Consider the following 22,058-nt stretch of genomic DNA (forward strand, 5'->3'; position numbering starts at 1 on the left):
AGCCTAATATGTAAATTCCGTTATAGTGATTTCATTTATTGCATTCATTCGCAGGCATTGAAAATTGTGACAATCCAGACAAGTGACACTTTTGTCGCTGTTGGGTGTCTGCCTGAAACGTTTGGGTAAAAGTGGTTATAGCAATTTAAAGTGTGCCCTGTATATTTTTGGGACACCTGCCTTCATTTTCCTGCAGCAATTGACATTTTACTTCACTGTCATTTTTGCAAAAAAATTGTACGCAATCTGATTCATATAGTTGAGCATCATTACTTAGCAGATTTTACTTGTCTCACTTCGTTTCTTCTCAGGTTAGTTCTTGTTGGATAAAGCTGGTGAGTTTCAGAAATTTTTAAAAATATAAGTGAGTCACTTTTCCATTATATAGTTATATAAGTTATAATAGTATAATTCACAGAGGATGACCGAACTTGATATTCATAAATTTCGGTATCCCGAGCCAAAATGACACCATTTACCACAAAATATGAAAAATTGGCTGGAGTGCGTCAAAATTATGCAAAATAATGGAACTAAGAGTGAAAAACATATTAAGCTCTCGGGGCTGCTCAGCTTGGTCCAAATAATTCGCAATTATGGCATGATTATCAAGTGTAAAAGCACATAGTAAAAAAAGTGATATTAAAGAGGATATGTCTAAGTTTCCTAACCTTCATAATTACCAACCTTAATCTACTTTTCATGCCCTACCTAATCAAAGTTTCTTGTCCTATTTAATCGGCCTTTTTAACAAAATATCATTTATGGCAATTTCTCATATTTTAACAAAATCTGTCAATTTGTAACCCTTTCGGTCCCAAAAGAGTTCCAAAAGAAAACTCGCCGAAATTGACAAAAATGGGCAACGAAATGAACGGCTGTTCTCTTGCATGAACTGTAGCATACCCGATAAAGCAATCAAGAAGGCAGTGCAAGCATTGGTGGACATGAGAAAAGCTCAAAAAAGGAGACTGGTGAGAGTTTTTGGGGTTTCCCAAAATTTTTCAAAAAATTGAAAATCAGTCGACCGATCAGAGAGCAACCGTTCAGAGAAACGTTTTCACTAAATGATTGTATCATTGTTGACAGGCCTCATTTGACGCATGCCTGCCTTTGATGCTTTTATTCAGAAAACTAAATTGAAATGAACGCTTGAATACAGTAAAACAAATGGCAGAATCTCGTGGTGATCACGTGTTTGTGAGAGTAGATTATGCAAATGATGTTGACAGACTGAGTTATCCTGTTATAAGGGAAACTTCAGATAATTATGATCCTTACGATCAACAGTAAAGCAGAATACGCATGATTGATAACCAGCCGAGATAAAAAAAATGGCCTCGAGAAGACGATAAATCGAAAAAACATTTTGCTTCTTTATTTCCTGCAAAAAACAGCGTCAGGTATCCAGAGACGCTCTATTTGCAGTGGAAAAAGCTGTACGTTCTGTATGCAATCTGATCGTTTGGACAAAAATGCATGCTTAAACTTTTGTTTATGTCACTGCGTATGCTAAATTGCATCCTTTGAATTTTTCGTTTTTCTCAGGTTTTTCTACTTTACATATTTGGAAAACGAGAGCATGTAACAAGTTTACAGAGAAAATTGAAACTTCTTGGTGAAGTTAAAAATTCTGGTCGAATTCTTGACAAATGGGCTAAACCTGTTATTAGGGAAAATTACAGTAGTTGTGGTGCTTCACAACATTGGCAAACAGAATTGATGATCAGCCGACCAAAAGAGCACGAAAAAGATCTCCAAAAATTAACTTTGTGATCTCTTGGAACTCCTGCTCACCGGTAAAAGAACAGACGGTTTTTTAAAAGAAGAATATAAAACGTTGATTCGAAACTCTTCTTAGTTGAGCAAGCAAACATTGACGACGATCATAGAAGTCGTTATTTTCTACCTATGCACTTTCTACGAATTATTGAACTTTTAATACAAATACACAAAAAAGAGCTGATTGTTTCAAATATTTTAACATTTTACTCTGTTGTTGACGAGGTTCTTTTTTTGTCTTCTGACGAGGTTCTCCAAGGTTGTGTCCTAGTTCATAAAAATTCCAAAAAAATTTAAATCTTCGAGCAAGGCATTTTGAAACCTGGACCGAGGAATTTTGCAGAATTATGTAAGACAAGCGGTAGCTTGCGTTGGCAAGTCAAAAAATTCACTGCTTTTTTCTTGCATAATTTTGCGGTGAATTCATTGAAATAAGCGATTCTAAGCGTAGATCTTACAAAAATTAAATTCGTGTCTGCTTGTTACCTCTTCGACCACTGTGCCACTGTACCGTATAGCTTTTAAGAGCCATATTCCTTATAAGTTATGTGAAATGAACGCTAAATTCAACGTAAAATTATGTTAAGTCCACGCTGAATTCAACGCCAAATTTTGTAAGATCTACTCTGAAGCGTAGGTCGTACATAATTGCAACGCATTCACCGCCAATCCTACATGTTTTTTAGGGTCGACACCTCGGCCCGGGAATCATTTTCCTCAGAAAGATATTATATTCCATTCTTTGTGTTAAATGCTGTAATAAAATGGCGCTGAAAAAAGACTTCTACACAAACTATAAAGACATAGAGGACCAAAAAAAATAGCAATAAATTGTTTTTGTTGGATACAATTTTTCCGAATAAGTTTTTTGTGGATATTCTGTTAAGCGAACAAGATAGTATGTCCAGACTTTCTCACGCTTACCAGACTTTCGTGCGTTCATGGCCAGACTTTAGTGCTTTTTCGATGTTTTCGGACTTTGTAATTTTGACCGCACTAGGTCCCCTCGTGCGTTCATCTTCTGTCATGCTTGCTACCGGCTGGGACCTCGACCTGTGACAGAAAGGTACAAAAAATGACAATGAGATACTTTAAATACGTTGCGGTTGTTGATATGTTTCTACAGAAAACAAGACAACAAATGTTTAGATTAAAAAAAATCAAAATCTGAACTTTATTGAAGAGAGCATAATTCACCTCTTCTTTCCATTAATATGAGAACAAACAATTTTTACAATATGCCTACAGATCTATCTAATGTACAATTTCCAAGCAACAGTTTGTGATTCGGCCATGGCTGCTTGCTTTTCTTTTCTTTTTACCTCCGAAATATTATATTAACGCGTTCTGCATCTTGATAAATATCGAGTAAAAATCGAGTAGTACAGGAGAAAAATTTCACGGTTCCAACAAAACAGCGGTAGAGGTAAATATCATGGTTCATTAGGAGAAAATTGATTCATAATATAATTGACGTTCAGTGATTGCCTACATGGCACATGACTTGAAACCAAAATAATAATTTGTTCAAGCAGTCTAGAACGAAAATTGGTGAAAATATAGAAAGAGCGATTAAAAATTATCCTATCAACGAAAATTTTAACCCAATAAAAAGTATTTTAAGGATATTGAACATTTTTCGGTAAAGACACCGAACATAACTCAACGTTGTTCAGTTATCCTTCGGAGACGTCTTACACATTTTAGACATCAATCACTTCGATGGTGCATATTAAATTTGATAAAGCAGCTGCTCCATATATGGCTTAGTCTAGCTTCCGATTCTTATGATTATTTACCTTCTTTCTTGCGTTGATGTCACTTGTAGGCTCCGCACCTAATACGGTACGGTATAAAACTACGACAACCGTACACTCTAAAAAAGGTTCAGGTAAATTTACCTGAACCTTTTTTACAGTTCAGGTACTGGTTCAGGCAAAATTCGGGTGCCTGTAGCTCTATTCAGGTAACCAAGTTACCGACAAGACAAAAAATAAGTCTAGTAAAACCATTGTAAAGTGTTGGAAAAGTTTTCTCGAGTCAATTTATCACCCGACTATTGAAAAAATAATCCAGCATGTTGTATTTTTAAAGTGAATCTCAGCTCAGTATGTAGAGAGTACACAACTTATACAGGACCGCCAGCGAGAAGGCGTCCACTAAGGTCCCAAACTGTTGGAGTGCCATAGAAGGATACGCGGTAAAGCCGGATCCTTGGAGGCTCTCACTAAAACAAACGAACAAGCAAAAACAAGACAGCACAAGACACGAGAAGACAAAGAACAAGTATATTAAAACCACTGTAGACTGTCGGAAAAGTTTTCTCGAGTCAACTTATCAACCGACTATTGAGAAAACAATCCAGTATGTTGTATTTTTAAAGTGAATCTTAGCTAATTGAATGATCAGAAAGCAACCAGAAAAGTCGAATGCGATCACAATGGCTACGGCGCAACGAAAACAGAGAAAAATCAAAAGTCGTAACAAATTGAAGCTTAAAACAGAGGAAAGACAATACAGAAAAATTATAAAAGACAAGTGTGCCAAAAAACAGCAGAAGAAGAGAAGGTTTTGATTTTAATTCTGCCTCTAAACTAAACTTGTGTCAGCTTCAGCAAAAAATCAGACAACCGAAAACAAAGGTTTGAACAGAGATCAAAGAGAAAAAAAGACGCATCATTGCAGAACAAAAAACCGCACTAGCAAAATTTTCTTAGAACAACCAAGACCCCAAAAATATGAAAATTTCGCAATCATTGAAACTCATTCTTGAAATTTAGACACAAAACCATAGGAAAAAAATCAAAAAATTTCTGACACGACGTGATCAGAGTTCCCAGAAAACAAAGATGACCAAACAAAGATACGATATGATCAAACAAAGGTTGACGATATGGCATCGACAGGAAATACAGAACACTCCGATTTAAAAGCCAAAAAGAACAAACGTTCTCCAAAGACGAACAAAAAGAAAAATTGACCCAAGACAACCCTTTTAACAGCTGAAGCAGTAAACAGAAACATTAGCGGGAAAACTAGGCAATAGAAAATCGAAAATGGATATTAAAAATAACAAACGAGCAACAACGGAGCAACTGAAAGAAACAAATAAAAACTCATCCCAAATCTGAAGAGAACCCAAAAACCGTTATCAAAACATTGCAAAGATGAAATCTGGATGAACTAGAGGTTAACAGAAGGTACTAACTCAACAAAGATTGAAGAGATGACAACAAAATCAAATCAACAAGCAGCAGCAAGTAGAAAAAAAACACTTAAAAATGCAAAATAAAATAGAGAAGACCTAAAGAGAACCAAAAAACTGAGAAACAACAAGCCAGAGCAAAAATGGCGAAAAATAACAAAAGCTTTGCGAAAATGTAAAATATTTAAAAACTCAAGGGAACCCTATAACAAGCTGAGGCAGTAAGGAAAAAATAGCGCTAGAAAATTACAGACAGAAACTCCAAAACAAAAAAACTGATTGAATAATAATCAACAAGGAAAAAACAAGCAACCGAAAAACCAACAGATTCAAAAATCCGCCATCTACAAAAAGCAGAATCCAAAAGGCAACAAGAAAACCGCAAAGATGAAATTTAAAAGGTCTAGAAAATATTAAACTAATTCAAACAGACGGGAGGAGAAACGAACGTCAAAAACAAATACTCATTAAAAACTTTATAGAAGGAAATGCAAATATGTGCATTATTTAAAACATCTGAACCAATTAGTGAAAAAACAAGACACAATCAAACGACTAAATACATTAACAAAATACTAAAAACGCAAATAAAAATAACCAAAAAAACCACAACAAGAAAACATTAGAAAAGAAAAAAGGTACACCACGCTTGAATGACAAAATCTAAAACACAAAAACTTTTAGGAAATCCCTTGACTGAAATAAACGTACAACCAAAAATCAATAACAGCTAAATACAAACATTTGAAGACCAAAAGCAAGAGGATTTAAAAACCGCATTGCTTAACAAAGATCGAACCCTAAACAATGAAAATTGACAGTAATCCAAAACAGCAAAGAACCCTAGCAACACCATAAAAACCACAACAAACAGACAAACTAAAAAAAGGCGACGAAAAGGAAAAAAAACAGACAGAAACACCGCCGTAACCATTATTCGACTTAATTCATCACGTTGCTTTCTGACCCGAGAAAGGAAAAAATTTTTTTTCAATTCAATACATGGTACAAACTTTTTTCTGTGTCTGAAGACCAGTCTTTTGATTTTTTGACAAAATTGTGAAGCACAACAGATTATTAAAGATAAGGTACATAAAAAAGTTGATCGCGTGTTCAGAATTTTTTAAAGTAAACATGACTAAAGCCAAAAAATGATAGTGAATATCATCAAATAGGAAAATGCAGTGATACAAAACCTCTAAACACGCGAATTTTGGAATTCAATTAAGGATAGAACTAAGTGAAACAATGAAATTGAAGATAATGAAATAAAGAATGATTACAAAATTAAGATATCTGATAAGATAAAACTTCACAAGAAAAAATTTCAGTCCATTGATTGAAAAAGTGCTCTTCTTATTCCACAAAACTTGAAATTTGACAAACCAGATACGCACCGAGTAACTTTCACTAATTTTTTGACACAATTTAGCCAAAAAAATGAAATTGATTCCATCGAAAGCAGTCTTAATATCAAATGCAGCCCTTTTGTTCATACGATAAAAAGAGATACAGCTAAAATAACACATGAAAATATAGCTTTTAAGTGAAACAAATATCATGAAAGGGTAAAATCTAGGCTTGATTTTGATTTTAGTTAGGAATGTTTAAACTATTTGATAAGATTAAAAAAAGCAGCTGAAGGTTGTAAAACCAAACAGCCGAAAACAAAAAAAAATCAACTGAAGGCCGTGCAGCCTACCAGTCCTAAGTCTTAGATGAAATTAGACATAACTAAAATCAAAATGAAGCATAGGATTGTACAATCAATTTGATAGTTTTGGGTTTTGTGTCTGCGGGCCAACTTTCCATTTTTTTTAATTACAAATAAATATCGAAAAAATTATCACCATCAGCGAACAGAAATTTCGTTCGCGTGTTTATAATTAACTGATAAACAAACAAAGACTACGCTTGAAAAACGACAGTGCATATCATAAACTGGGAAATAATTAGCAAACATGGTTTAAGAAAGATAAACACGCGAACTAGTTAAAAGTGTTGAAAACTTCAGTACTAGGTGCAAACAGATTGAGCATTGAAATTAGCAAAAACGATAGGCGAAGTGGAAGCAATTAGCTACAAGCAGAACAGAAATTGACTGACATAGGCATCATAGGAAACAATGAGGCAACTAATTGGATTAAAGGAGTTGATTTAGAGCTGACAAGTCCGATTACTAATGAGTGCCAAAATTATTGAAACGTCAGTGCGTCGGCTAGATTAACTACTCTTCTAGTTCAACAAATTTTTGACAAAGGAGCAAAAAATGCACAGTAATTACCAAAAAAAATGTTTAGGACCTTAGCCGAAGACACTGAAAATGATTCAACTAAACAGCACTTTTTAAACAAATGCAAATTTGTCAAATAATTTAATGAATAAAAATTCAAAATTGGTTACACAGAAATATTAAACGGAACACCTACGCTTTGTTTTGATTTTAAATATTACCTTACAAATTGATTCTAAGAATTAAAAGGGCAGAACATTGTGAAATCCAGGAGCCACATTCAAAAATAAATAGGAGATAGGCTGTAAATTTTTAATCATAGATGAGATTGCATCTGATCAAAATCAAAACGAAGCGTCAGTTTAAATTAACGCTAACGCTTTTTTTTGTTTTTTTTGTTTGACAAGCAAATTTTTCTATTTTTTGCGGATTTAATTAAGTATAGATAGTTGTATGCACAACTAGAGTCCGATTACGAATGGGAGTTAACATGAAATAGGCCTCATATGAAACCAATTGGATTAAGAATTGATTTAGAGTTGACATGTCCGACTATTAATGAGTGCCAAAATTACTGAATCAACTCCAGTGCTTCGGCTGGAATAGTAACTTCTCCAGATCAGCAAATTTTGCAAACCAAAAAGCGGGAAACGCTGTAGTTAACACCTAAATTGTGTGGGGAACCTCAACCGAACACACTGGAAATGATTCAATTAGAAAGCACTTTCTAAACAGATGCAGTTTTTATAATCAAATTATTGAACGTATGACAGTTGGGTAAACACAAACATAAAATCCAACACCTATGCTTTGTTTTGATTTCAATTAGCAAATTTCAAACTAAGCCAAAAATAACTCAAAAATAAACCACGCTTTAAAAACTTTATCTTAAAAGAGATTGGACCTAATCCAAATCAAAACGAAGCATAAGTTTAAATTAACCTGAACGCTATAACGCTATTTTCTGTTTTTTTTGTTTGACAAGCAAACTTTTAATTTTTGTTGTGAAATAAATACCGATATGGATAAGCACAACTAAAGTTTCATTTTATGAAAATTAAACAGAAGGTTATTAGCTATTTTTGACATAGTTACAATCAATTTGCGCTGACCCAAATCATGTAGATGACATTTATCATGAGGGCTGAAATGACAAGGATGAATTAATTTATTTCCGTAAAATTTACTGCAAAGCTTATTTTTTGTTTTTAAATTAAAAGCTTCAAGTCTGGTGTGTTTAAAGCACCTATTTCCATTTTGATCATCATAATATTCTGCTTGGTCCATCCTAGGTAGCAACTCGAGAAACAGAATTTGATGTTCATAGGGGAGATGTTCTACTAAATCAGTATAGTGTTTTAGCAAAGTTTCATCATTTGTCGAATTGAAATCATTATTTCAAACACAAACTAATATGTGCCTATACTGCACAATTACTGTATAGAGAGACATTAAATGTTTTGCTTGTCGTCCTCCCTGACTTTTATTATCAATAGCTAAATCCTTAATGCAATCATAGTGACTAAAATTATCAAAGGCATTTCTCATATTTGAGTCTCCAAGAAATAAAACCCTTTCACTTAGGACTAATTGCACATGATGGTGTAGATAGTACATATAATCGAACATGGTAACTACGTCTTCATTTTCGTCCTCGTCGTAGAAGTAGAAGTTGTTTCCATTCCGCCGTACTAGCCTCTTGATCTCCATTCTTTGAACACAAAAGAGAGAACTTCGAACAGGACAAAAAACAAGGACCAAAAAACTCAAATAATTGTTACAAGATCCAAAAAAAAATTACCAGCAGATCCAAATAAATTGCTAAAAGACGAAAAAACCATTTACTCGACAGGAATATAACTGTCATAAGCAGTTTAATACAAAAAACAAAAGAACGCAAAAATATTCGAGGAAAATTAAAGAAATTTAAAATTGGATGCATAGTTATTGTACTTTAGAGTGTGCCTCAGCACAACGTGTTCGTAAACACAATCAATTACCGCGCATTTATGCAATGACAATGGATGAAAATCAAGCAGATCATCAAACGCAACCAGAACAATTCCTGCTTGATATTTTTTTGAAGCACAATAAGAACGCGATTTCTCTTGATATTTAACTGTTTTTAACTCGAAGCAAGAAAAAAAACTATGGGTTCGCAAAACAAAACTTTTTGAATGAGAACAGATTTTGGATATGAATTTTGACGGTCAACATCTAAAATAAGAACATCATTCAAACCATATCTAGTTCCCATTATAACCGCATTGCTCGACTGTAAACACTCAGGTTCAGAAAAACAACTACGGTATTTTTCATTTGTAGAAATTAAAGAATCAGACACAAAACTTTGTTTGCAACAAGGAAAAATATTTTGTTTGATGGGGATATCGTCCTTCCAATTAAAATACTCGTTAACCTGATGACGTATCGCCAGACTTTTACAGATATTTCTGAAATTATAAATGTTATGTGTCAACCGTTTAAAAAATTGATGTTTGCGTTCTTACCTTAAGACACTTTGATAGAGAAAAGGTCCCGATGATTTCAGCACTCTCGGGTAATGAATCAACTTATGTTGCTTAAATGTTACCGACTCTGAGGGTAAAAGTTGAACCAAGGTCTCCAAGTGTTCATCTGAAACAACAGAAAAGATACAGATGACTTTGAAATCAGCAGACAAAATCAGTTGTGAAAACTTACGAAAATTAAAACCCCCAACAGTTGATAGTCGGATTCCACAAACGTCGGGCTAAGCAAAAAAGCAATAAGGTCAGAGAAATCAAGCAAAATTTTCCAAATTTCGTTGAAGGAAACAGCGTCATATATCATTAGTGGTAGAAAACGGTAGAGTGTAAACATTTGATCATACTTCTGTTTGAATTGTCCGCGCGACCTATCTTTGATCCTCTCAAAAACAATTTCTGACGGTTTACCATCAATATCACGACCATAAGAAAAAATTATTTATTGTTAAATTATGACTATCAAGGCTCAAATAGTCAAGTGTTAATTCGTTAAGAACTATGCGTAGTATATTCATCAGACTTCCTTGGAAAATGTCGTGATGTAGATCAGCAGTGAAGTTCTCGTAAGGATCAAAGTAGAAAGTTTCTAGAACGCAAAGGTGCTTGATACCAATCCGTTTGTTCACTGCGTCTTCTCTACAAGACTGAGAACTTCTAAGGTCCTGTAAACGTTCTCCAAAAACTGATTTAAAAGATGACTGCGGCACCGTACTTTTTTCACAACAAAAACCTCCAGAAAAACTTTTATTGAAACCAAAAACGGCGTGGTGAGCCAAATTGTCTGCGACGAAATTTAACCGTCTCAAAGCAACAGATAAAGTTTTACCGGTTCTTGTTTTAACTTCTATACCACTCTCTAAACCAACCAAATCGCCTTTGATTGCAGTTAAAACCTCCTTAAAGCCGTATGTTTCAATATCTAGGTACGGAATCAGAGCTACAAAATGTGTCATCGGCATATCCGAGAGGTACCAAGGAGGGAGATTTTTCAGGCACCAATAAAAACATCCTATATTATGAATTGAGGCTCGACTTCCAATAGAATTTACAGGTTCAATTTCATCAAAATACAATTGCAATCTCAAGTTTGTTATGTCTTCAGAACCACTCTGCTGTATTACGAAATCTACAGCACTAAGAGACGTACTTTTACTCGAGGTATACAGAAAACTTAATTTTCCGACACTCTGCATGCCATCTAACATAAATCCAACTTTGCTTAAACCTTCCAGGAGACGACTATATGTCCCCATAACAGCAAAAATTTCATCGTGATGAAAAATTGTGTTTTGTAAAACTTTTGATATTGAAACAAACTGACCGGTTCTCTCAATCTGTTTAAAAACAGATTGACCCTCAACTGATCTAATTTCATGTTCAACCCCAAATACTAAATCGCAAAGCATCACAAACTGCCTTTTCTGCTTCAACAGTTTAAGAACTTGATACTCATTTTCAGCCAAACAGAAGGTAAATTCTCCAGAAGCCTTTAACAGACTGCGGAAACAATGACTTGCGAGAACCTCTGGACGATCCGACGAAATGAGTCCTAAACAGAGATTAACAGTTTTCATTATATCTTCAGTGAAGTTCTTAGTAGCCCCAATATAACGGAACGCTTGACTCCACGTTGCTGTTGTGTCACCTAACATACTAAGTAAAACATTCTGACCAGCAGAACCATCGATTAACCTAGAAATTCTTTCAATTAGGTCCGATATTTCCGTTATTTCAACAGCTTTAGGAGAGATTAAAACATTTTCAAGGTAATCAATTGAGTCACTATTTTTATCATCCACAAAAATTTCGTTTTTGCATTGCGTTTTTCTATGATCTTTCCTCGCATGCTTATTCAAATAATTTAACGAACAAAATTCTCTAGGACAGAAAGGACAAACAAAGGAAGACGCAGCACCTTGATAGTTACTGAGGTGGGAAGTGTAATTACTGAGAGTGAGTTCTTTCATATCGCAACCTTTGAACTTACTAGAAAACGCACCTTTACGTTTTTCACCTTCTCTATACTTATCATGACACCAACTGTAGACCTTTTGCTGTGTGCCTAAAAAAGAGGAAGATATTATTCCCGCTAAATTTGGTGTACAATCACGCTTATCAGAAGCAAGCCCCTGACTCGCTATCACAAGAGCTATCAGCAGAAACGTCAGTACTACAAGATTGACTATTTAGATAAATATCAACATCGTTTCCTCTTGAAACTGACAATTCAAGTTCATGTTTTTTTACATGATTAACAAAACTGTTAAAGCCCGAAAAGAGTCGAAAACAAACAATACATTTAAACTCAGCTTCTAGACGATGATTTCTTTTAATGTGGTCAAGAAAATCTTGGTTAGTTAATATGACCCGCTTATTGCAAAACTCACATTCCGCTCGATAAAGCAAACTGCTTTCATCAGTATTTTCAAACACTCTCTGGTTTCTAAGCGAAAACCTTTCTGAACCTAGATCACTACTTTTTGACGGTTCTAAGTTCTCTTCATTACAAGAGCTGCCCGTTACCTGCACTGGCATTTCTCTTTCTATGGGTTCCAATACTCCTAAAGTGTTGTCAATCATATCCTGAGCAAGCTCTTTGTGGTCTATCAGAGAACTGCTCACATTATTAGAATCAGTGGATTCTGTTAACACAACGCATTTAGAAAAAGATTTACCGCAAAATTTCAGTTCGACTGACAGGGTTTCGAAGCAGTACTTATGTAGGAAAATGGAATTAGTGAGAATTAAAAGGAATATCAACCTGATTCTGAAAGACTTTAAAGAAATAAAAACTAACTGAGGACTATATGTCGTTACCGTTTCTATATTTGTGTAATCCAGTTTTCCAGAGATCTATTTTCTGCAAGAAAAGTAGTTTTTGATTTAATATATAAGCGAGAGAGATGGGACTCAAGTTGATCCACTTTAAAAACACTGCTTTTCCTGTTGTTATGATTTCAAAAAATTAAAGTTTTTTTATCACGTTTTTTGAAACTTCAATATTGATATTCACATCAGAAACCCTTAATGGTTCCTAAAATATTTGTTCAATCTAGAAACATGAATAGGGCTGAAGAGTTGGAAACCTTTATATTAAATTTAATCGTAACTTTGCGAAAGTTACCAAACGCAGGAATTAGTTTAAAGAAATGGAAGCTAAATGAGGACCATATGTCGTTACCGTTTCTATATTTGTGTAATCCAGTTTTCCAGAGATCTATTTTCTGCAAGAAAAGTAGTTTTTGATTTAATATATAAGGAAGAGAGATTGGATTCAAGTTGATCCACTTTAAAACCACTGCGTTTCCTGTTGTTATGATTTTAAAAAACTAAAGTTTCTTCAAACAGTTGTTTTTAAACTTCAGCATTGATATTCACTTTAGAAATCTTGAATGGTTCCCTATTTACTTGTTCGATCTAGAAACAGCAGTAGGCTGAAGATTGGGAAACCTTTATATTAAACTTAACCGTAACTTTGCGAAACTTAATAAACGCAGAATATAGTTCAGTAAATGTTTGTTTTGTCCTGCATAAGTTGTAGAGAGCCCAATTTTGGAAAGATGTACCTAAAATCAAAAAACTAATTTCAACGGACAGGGTTTTGAAGCAGTGCTAATGTTGGAAAATGAATTTAGTTCGCTTTAAAAAGAATATCAATCTGATTCTGAAAAATTTTAAAGAAATGGAAGCTAAATGAGGACCAAATGTCGTAACCGTTTCTATATTTGTGTAATCCAACTTTCCAAAGGTCTATTTAATGCAGGAATACTAGTTTTTGATTTAATATATTAGTAAGAGGGTGTGAATTCAAGTTGATCCACTATAAAGCCACTGCGTTTCCTGTTGTTATGATTTTAAAAAATTAAAGTTTCTTTAATCCGTTTTTTGAAACTTCTGTTCTGATAATCGCGTCAGAAACCCCGAATGGTTTTTATTTACTTGTTTAATCTAGAAATATCAGTAGGGCTGAAGTGTGGGAACCGCTTATATTAAACTTTAACCGTAACTTTGCGAAACTTAATAAACCGCAGGAAAGAGTTCCATAAATGTTTGTTTTGTCCCCTATTGTTTGTAGAGAGCCCAGTTTCGGAAACACGGAACTAAAATTTATAAAGACAAACTTCAGTTCGACGTACAGGGTTTTGAAGCAGTGCTTATAATGGAAACTGGAATTAGTTCGATTTAAAAGGAATATCAATCTGATTCATAAAGGCTTTACAGAAATGGAAGCTAAATGAGGACTATATGTCGTTACCGTTTATATATTGGTAGAATCCAATGTTCCGCAGATCTAATTTATGCAGGAGTTATTGTTTCTGATTGAAAATTTATGGGAGAATTCTTCATTTCAATTTGATGCACTTTAAAACCACTGCGTTTCAGGTTGCTTTGAATTTAAAATTTGTTTTGTTGCTTGAAACCGTTTTTTTGAAAATTAACTGTCGGTGTTCACCTCAAAAACCCTTTATGGTTACAAAAATACATATTCGATCTAGAAACATCAGTAGGGCTGAAGAGAGGGAAAATCTTATATTAAACTTAACCGTAACTTTGCGAAACTCAACAAACGGCTGGAAACTGTTCCATAAATGTTTGTTTTGTCCCCTTAATATCGCAGATAACCCAATTTCGGAAAAATTTAGCTAAATAGAACAAACAAGTTTGAATTCGATTGAAAGGGTTATGAAGCAAAGCTTATGTTGGAGAATGGAATCAGATCCAATTAAAGAAATCAATCTGAATCTGACAGACTATAAAAATGGAAGCTAAATGAGGACCATATTAAGTTACCGCTTCTATATTAGTGTCATCCCGTTTTCCAGAGATCTATTTTGTGCAGGAATAATAGTTGTTGTTATAAAACATAAGGAAGAGGGATTAGATTCAGGTTGATCCACTTTAAAACCACTGCATATCATGTTATTATGATTTAAAGAATTTAAAGTCTCTTTAAACCGGTTTTCTAAAAATTCAGTATTGATATCCGCTTAATATAACCCGAACGGCTCTTAAATTATTTGATCGAGGTCGAAGCATCAGCAGGGCTGAAGTGTGGCAAACCTTTATTTCAAACTTAACCGTAACTTTGCGAAATTTTATAAACGGCAAGAAATAGTTACAAAAATGTTTGTTTTGTTCCCTATAATTTGTAGAAAGCCCTGTTTCGGAAACATGTACCTAAAATTAACAAACAGATTTCAGTTTTTGAAGGACTGGGGTTTTGAAGCAGTGCTTATGTAGGAAAATAAAATTAGTTCGATTTAAAAAGAATATCAATCTGATTCTGAAAGACTTTAAAGAAATGTAAGCTAAAGGAGGACCGTATGTCGTTACCGTTCCTATATTTGTGTAATCCAGTTTTGCAGAGGTCTATTTTACCCAGGAGTACTAGTTTTTGATTTAATATATTAGTAAGAGAGTTTGAATTCAAGTTGATCCACTTTAAATCCACTGCGTTTCCTGTTGTGATTATTTCAAGAATTTAAAAGTTTCTTTAAACCGTTTCTTTAAAACTTCGCTATGGTTGTTCATTTCAAAAACCCCTAATGGTTCCAAAAATACTTTTTTGAACTAGAAACATCAGTGGAATTGAAGAGTGGGAAAATTTGATGATAAATTTATCCGTAACTTTGCAAAACTTAAAAAAAGCTGGACACTGCCTAGTAAATGTGTTGATGTTTCTACTAAAGGTTATATTTGTATTGGGTTTTAGTTTACTGCTAAATTTTTGTTGTTTCACTGCTGAATGCAAAAAAGGTATTTTCAGGTAACCACACCTGAACTTGTTCAGGTGAAAATTTACCTGAACTACAGTTCGGGTGTATTTCAGGTTCTTTTACACCTGAACTTCACCTGAACTTCTATTTACCTGAACTTGGTTCAGGTAAATTTACCTGAACTTTTTTTTAGCGTGTACTAAGTTATTGTTATGTTGACAAAGGCAGATTACTAGATGACGGGGTAAGGCCGTATCCAAATTGTTAACGTTAATTGTCAGAAAAACTTCGGAAAACTTTTAATTCAAGATTTAATATTTTAAATTTTGAAATTTTAATATTTTTAATATTTTGATTTAAAATTTTGAGATTTGGAATAAATTAGAATAAAGAATTAAACATGTACCTTTTACGGTCTACATCAGCAATTACCTTATTTGTTTTAGTGACTCCGCCGCTGACGGACCCACGCAGTTCAGAAGACAAAAGTTACAAAAACAAAAGCTAATGTTATCACATTAGTTTTTTGTTTTTGCACCTTTTGTCTTCTGAACTGCGTGGGTCCGTCAGCGGCGGAGTCACTAAAACAAATAAGGTAATTTCTGATGTAGCCCGTAAAAGGTACATGTTTAATTCTTTGTTTCTTGTTTACTGTTCGAGGAAAATCTAAAATCTTCATGAAAAAAGTCATCTAGAGAAAAGTCATCTGACAAATAAACACTAGTCAAATTAAATAAGACTAATTGGGGTTTTGCGGAAGGATTACTGATTGACTTGTGTAAAATTACTGTTCTACAAACCGAATCTATTAGGCAGGCAACAACGAGTAGTTATTTCAAATTTTATGTCAAATTGTGTGAACGCAAGCAGTGGCGGACATTAAGAGTCAACTTTTGCGGTCTTTCCGTTCCTGGTTCAAATTAATGATTAACCAGAAATTTTATTTGATAAAATTTTTTTAATTGAGAACGACACCAAAATTGTTGCACAGCAACGCTTCAAACACTTTGACAAGCTGATATTGATAGTGCTACTATCTCTTTAAGCAAAAAGTCTTCGAATTTTGACTTCAGAAAGCTGGCGTCAAAGTATTTTTCTTTCAAGAATTGCGCTGAACAACAATTGACTTTCAAGGAAAAGAACGTCAGATTTAACTGGTAACGTCTGTAAGAGATCTTGGTGTCAATTTTTGCAAAAGATTTCTCAGGACTTTCACGTTGGCAATATTGTAAAAACTGAAAAAAAGCTCATATTGGACTTGTTTCGACTGCTGAAGTGAATTTAAATGAATAGTGTGTTTTGGGTAACTTATGCAATTTCAGTTTTAAACAAAGACGACGGGCTAAGTAGATCTGTAATAAAGGAATCTCTCCGATTCAGACCATGTCCATTGTCTATTTAACCAAGGTCTTTTACCAATTGGTTATAAGCTGGTCGTCTCAGATCACATTTTTTTGGACAAAATACTTGGATAGACATTTCTGAATCCAAATAATATCTGGAAGGCCATATCAGCCGATTGCAAAATAAGATCCAATGGTAAAGTTTTTTCATGTTAGAGATACGAGGCAAAAGCGTTGCCAGGTTGATTTGTCTGTGTTGCCAAGTATACCAATTCGCATTCATTATACTACAATTTTCCGCGGTATACGTCTCTGAGCAATTCAAAAAAATTTAAAACACATTTGAAAATGTTCTTTGAGGCGGAAAGAATAGCAAAATTCAGATAGTGCTTCTATCCTTCTGGATCTATTAAGAAACCTAAATCATAACTCAACTTCTGCAAAAAGGGATAAAACCATGATAGCGGAAAACAAATTTGGGTTCAATTCGTTATTATTATTTTTAATATTATTATTGTTATGAATAACAATAAGGAGCCTGAAGGTCAAAAAAATAAAGGCTGAAACACTTTCTTAAGCTGTTGCTTTATACTCGCGTTAGACAGTGTGTGCGCCTTTTCTCTCGGTTCCGTTCAGAACTAACAACTGAAGTGGCTGGTATGACCAGCCGTATAACATCTTTTCAAGTACGTATTTACAGAGGTTGATAGATAGATATATGTAAACATAATGAGTTAGTAGCAGTGTTTATAATAATACGTTTAGAGTCTTTGTTACTAGAGTGTAGGCACTTCCTCACCACATTCCCCCGGGGAAAATAAAATCCGGGTGTTAGACTCGTAATTTTATTCTTTGTTGTCTAACTCGTATTCCATGCTGCTCTCTTGGTCCGGGTGGGCCTTAGGATCTTGTTCTGTGGGTACGATGGAGGGTGCTGCTGTATGGAAGCTCATTACCGAATCCTGAGAGTCGGAAGACAGTATAATGCAGGACTGGCCAAAGTCGGTTGAGGGTGGCTGGATCGATATTTCCGGGTGGGTTGGGTTGTCGGGAGATTCGATCAGGTCAACGATTTCGGTTTCGTCGTTGGTTGGGGGTATTGGCAGGTTGGATAGCATGTTTTCCACGTGTAGATTGCGTACCGTGTGGTCCGCTGAGCGTTTTCTGGGGTTAGGGCTACTTGGGCTCTTGCTTATGGTGATAATGGTGGGGTTGTTCTGAGTAGTAGGCGAGTTCATGAAGTCCGTAGGAGACGATGAAGTTACAATGATGTGGTCTTTTTTGTAGGGTGTTTTCGCTTTTACTTTGAATTTCCTCACATTGGGGCTCTTGATTTGGCTTAGATTCAAATTTGTTCGTTGCTTAGTTGTGAATGCTTGGGACTGCCTTAAGGCTGCTAGTTTCGCTTTGGTCAGTTTCTTTTGTGCTGTGACTTGCTTGGTTTGTTTTGGTTGCTTTCTGGAGCTGTTCTTTGTTGCGGTTTTCTTAGGAGTCCGTGGTAGCAATTTCTTTGGCAGTTGTTTGATGGGTGAAATCGTGTGCTTGGATGGGGCCCGAGAGGGTCCGGGGTTGTCTATTGGTGTAGACTGTGCTGTGGGGGCTCGGGATGCTCCGGGCAAGTACGACATTTGCACTGTTGATGCAGGTGTCGGGTGGTTGTGTTCGGGATCCTTTGTCATTTCGTCTGCCTTGCGTTTACGTTTTTCCTCTAAACAGAATTTTTCAATTTTCTTTTTGTTTCGGTCATACTCTCCTATCGATTTACAGGCAACAAAGTTAATTAGTCTCAATTTGGGTTCTTCTGGTTTTTCAATTATGTTTGTTTTATGTGTTTTGTTGGTTGTTGCCTTTGATATCGCTATATCGCTATTTCTTATTACTGTATTTTTCCTATTATTACTGTCTATGGTTATAGTGTGGGGGTGTAGTTTGTAAATGTACCGTCGGGGATTATTGACCAGAGTGGTTTAAGTCTACCCCGGGGTTCTGGTACTCGTCTTCTGATCGTTTTACGAGCTAGGTTTTTTCTAGTTTGATCAATGGTTGTTGTTTTGTCACCCAGTTGGAATGAACTTTTAGAAGGTATTATTGTACCTCTTTGTGCAAGATTCCCCAGTGGGGTGTTGTCTGATCCCGTCTCTGACCTAGATTCGGCTCCAGAAAATTCTCGTCTCTCTTGGTATTGAATGTTTAAATTCGCTTCACTGTTGGCATCGTTGTCCCAGATGTCGCTCGGCGTCAGTGCGGCGTGTTGGAGTAACTTCTTGTCTAGATAAAAAGATTTGATTTTGTTGTATGTTAAATTATTTTTGTTTGGTTTAGTTACTATGTTAGATATTTCGGTGTTTGTGGGGTGACCGAAATGCGCTTCGAAAGGTGTTATTTTAGTTACCCGATAGGGTATTAGTTTAATCGATTCGATTATGGCCGATATTTTTTCTGCTATTGTTGTGTTAGACCATATTGGGTCGGATATCATCGAGGCCAGTCTACGTTTTAGAGTCTGTATTAATCTTTCGACCATGCCTGTGGCTCTATGGTCGTGTGTCGGGGAGAATATTAGTTTGATATTTTTATTCTTACAGTAAACGTCGAATGATTTAGACTTAAATGCTTGCGCTTGGTCGCAGCGTATACTGCGTGGGATGCCGTGGAATTCGCAATATTTTTGTAAGAAGTCTATTGCGGTAGATGCGTCGCAATTGGGGTGGACTACGGCTGACGGGTAGCGGGAAAAGCGGTCGATTGCTACTAGTATGTATATTTCATTGTTGGACTCATTTGGTAATGGTCCTGCGAAGTCTAGTTGTATTTCTTGGTTGGGTTCAAGTAGTTTGGGGAGTTTGCCTAGATTGGTTTTTGGGATTATGGGTTTAAGGTTTTTACCTTGGTCTGTACATTGTTTACAGTTCTCCGCACGGAGTTTGATTGTGCGGTGGATGTGGGGGAACCAAATTAGGTTGGCGAGTCTGAGCATTCCTACTTGTCCCGGGTGGGTTCGATGCACTGTGTTGATGATGGTGTTTTGTAGTTGGTACGGGATTACGAGTTTGCCGTCGTACAGAAGGCATCTAGAAGGAGAGATTCCTCAGTCGCGTCTGATGTTGTAGTAGTACTTGCTCGCTTGTTTGAGCTCGTCCCAATCTTGTTTCTCCACGATACGTATTATGTTTGGTAAATTTTTGTCTTTTGCGGTTGCTTCCGCTAAGAAAGCTTCTCCTAATACTTGTTGTAGCTTGTGGCGGTATTCTGGGGTTGGCTGTTCGGTGAATTGGAATAATGGTTGGTGTTTCTCTTCTAGTATTGGTTCTCTTCCCTTTCCCCGATGTTTCAGATGTTTCTTGGTTGTCTGTTTGTGTGCTTTTTGAGTTCAAGTCTGTTCTATTCATTTTGTTTTTGTTTGGGGCTCTGTATCTTCTTTGGATTGTTATTTCTGATGTATTCTGGTTGGGGTTCTATCTGGTGATCGCGTTTATGTTTTGTTTGTTTGTTTGAACGTTTTTTGTGATGGTATATGGGCTATAGGAATTAATTTTTGAAGAATGTAATTGACTTAAAGTTGGAATTATTTCGCTAGAGGAATTTGAATTAGAAATTGAGTGTGTAAGATGTAACTGAACGCTGTTAGAATTAAGGCAAAGTGCGCTTTGTTTAGTGCGTGAGTTTTGAGCGTGGTTAATTACGTCATCCGGTTGGAGTGGTTTTTGTGTTACGGTGTTATTGGCCGAAAGTGCGTGGCGGCGAAATTCGTCGTTTAATGTAAAGTTAAAATCATTTATGCGGTTAACTACGAAAAGTTCATCATCTTTACTTATTTTGGAGGCGGGGGAGTGGGGATGACGACTCAAATAGTCGGTGAAACCCATTTGGGTGCCGGGGATATGTTGGATTTTGAATGTGAACGGTAGTAGGCGATCGACCCATCTGGTTAGGCGGCTGAAATTAGACTTATTTCCTCGATTTGATTTTAGGGCGGAAAGTAGGGCTTGGTGGTCCGTGGCGATCGTGAATTCAGAGCCGTAAAGATAGTAGCGGAAGTGTTCCGTGGCCCATACGACCGCTAGGAGTTCAACTTCGTTGGTACTGTATTTTTGTTCCGCTGTATTTAGAAACCTGCTGGCGTAGGCGATAGGGAACCATACGTTGTGGTCCCATTGTTCTAAAGTTGCGCCTATGCCTTTATGAATGGCGTCGCATTTGACCCGGGTGGGCTTTTCTTTATCGAAGTGTTTTTGTTCGGTGATTTCGGCTATTTTGTTTTTTATACTGTTTAGCGCATCGGTATGTTCGTTTGACCATTTTATTTTGTTATTGACAATGTTTTCTTTTTTTAGTAGTGGTCTGATCGGGTCGAGGAGGCTTGCCAAATTAGGTATGAATTTTATCAGTTGATGGATTGATCCCATTAGGGATCTTAGTTGTTTTAATGTCTTTGGGGGTTCTAGGCTTTTTATTGAGTCTGTTTTCTTGTCGTTAGGAGAGATGCCCGATTGTGTGATATTGTAGCCGAGCCATGTTATGTTTTGTTTTGCGAACTCGCATTTCTCTAATTTAATTGCTAAATTTTCTTCGTCTAGGCGTTTGAGTATTAACTTAATGTCTGATACATGGTCTGTTATGGTGCTTTTTGTAATTATTAGGATATCGTCCAGGAAGTTGAATTTGTTTGGTTTGTTTTCGAGAGTTTTGTCGATTGTTTTTTGGAAAATTGCGGGCATGTCTGATAGGCCGTAAAAGCCGTTTATAAATCTGTAAGTGCCTGTAGATTTACCCCCGAGGATGTTAAAATTACAATGTTTTTGAATAGTGGGGTGGAGTGGTATTTGGCTATAGGCATACTTTAGGTCTATTTTGCTGAAAAGGAAATCCCCAGGGATTTGTTTGCTGTCGGATAAGTATTTTGCTACCGCGTCCATTAGATTGTCTATTGATTGCATTTGGTATTTGTTTTTGTTAATTGCATCATTTAGGAGTTGAGAGTCGAGCGCTAGCTTTATGGATTTGTCTTGTTTTATTGTTATTACGATTGGACTGATGAATACGTCGTCTGAACATTTGTCGAGCTTGATTATTTGGTTCGTATCCAATAGGTGTTTAATTTCTTTATCTACTTTATCGGTTAGGTGGAGTGGTACGCGTCTGCCTTTGTGTTGAGTCGGGATGATATTATCTTTAATATCTGATTTAGCTATATGGTTCTTTGATTTTCCTATTCGTGTGCATAGGTGGGGGAATTGTTCTAATATTTTC

General features: G+C 35.7%; 1 protein-coding gene across 1 annotated transcript in view; it reads left to right on the forward strand.

The window, feature by feature from the left end:
* The first annotated feature begins 236 nt into the window (after positions 1-236).
* Positions 237-22,058, forward strand: part of LOC142337099 (uncharacterized) — a 92,005-nt gene continuing 70,183 nt past the window's right edge. The window contains exon 1 of the mRNA XM_075386181.1: positions 237-311. The gene's annotated coding sequence lies outside the window, so the exon portion shown is untranslated. The remainder of the gene's footprint in view (positions 312-22,058) is intronic.

This window comes from Convolutriloba macropyga, chromosome 3, assembly GCF_964194025.1.
Source record: "Convolutriloba macropyga chromosome 3, txConMacr16.3, whole genome shotgun sequence".
Classification (NCBI taxonomy): Eukaryota; Metazoa; Xenacoelomorpha; order Acoela; family Convolutidae; genus Convolutriloba; species Convolutriloba macropyga.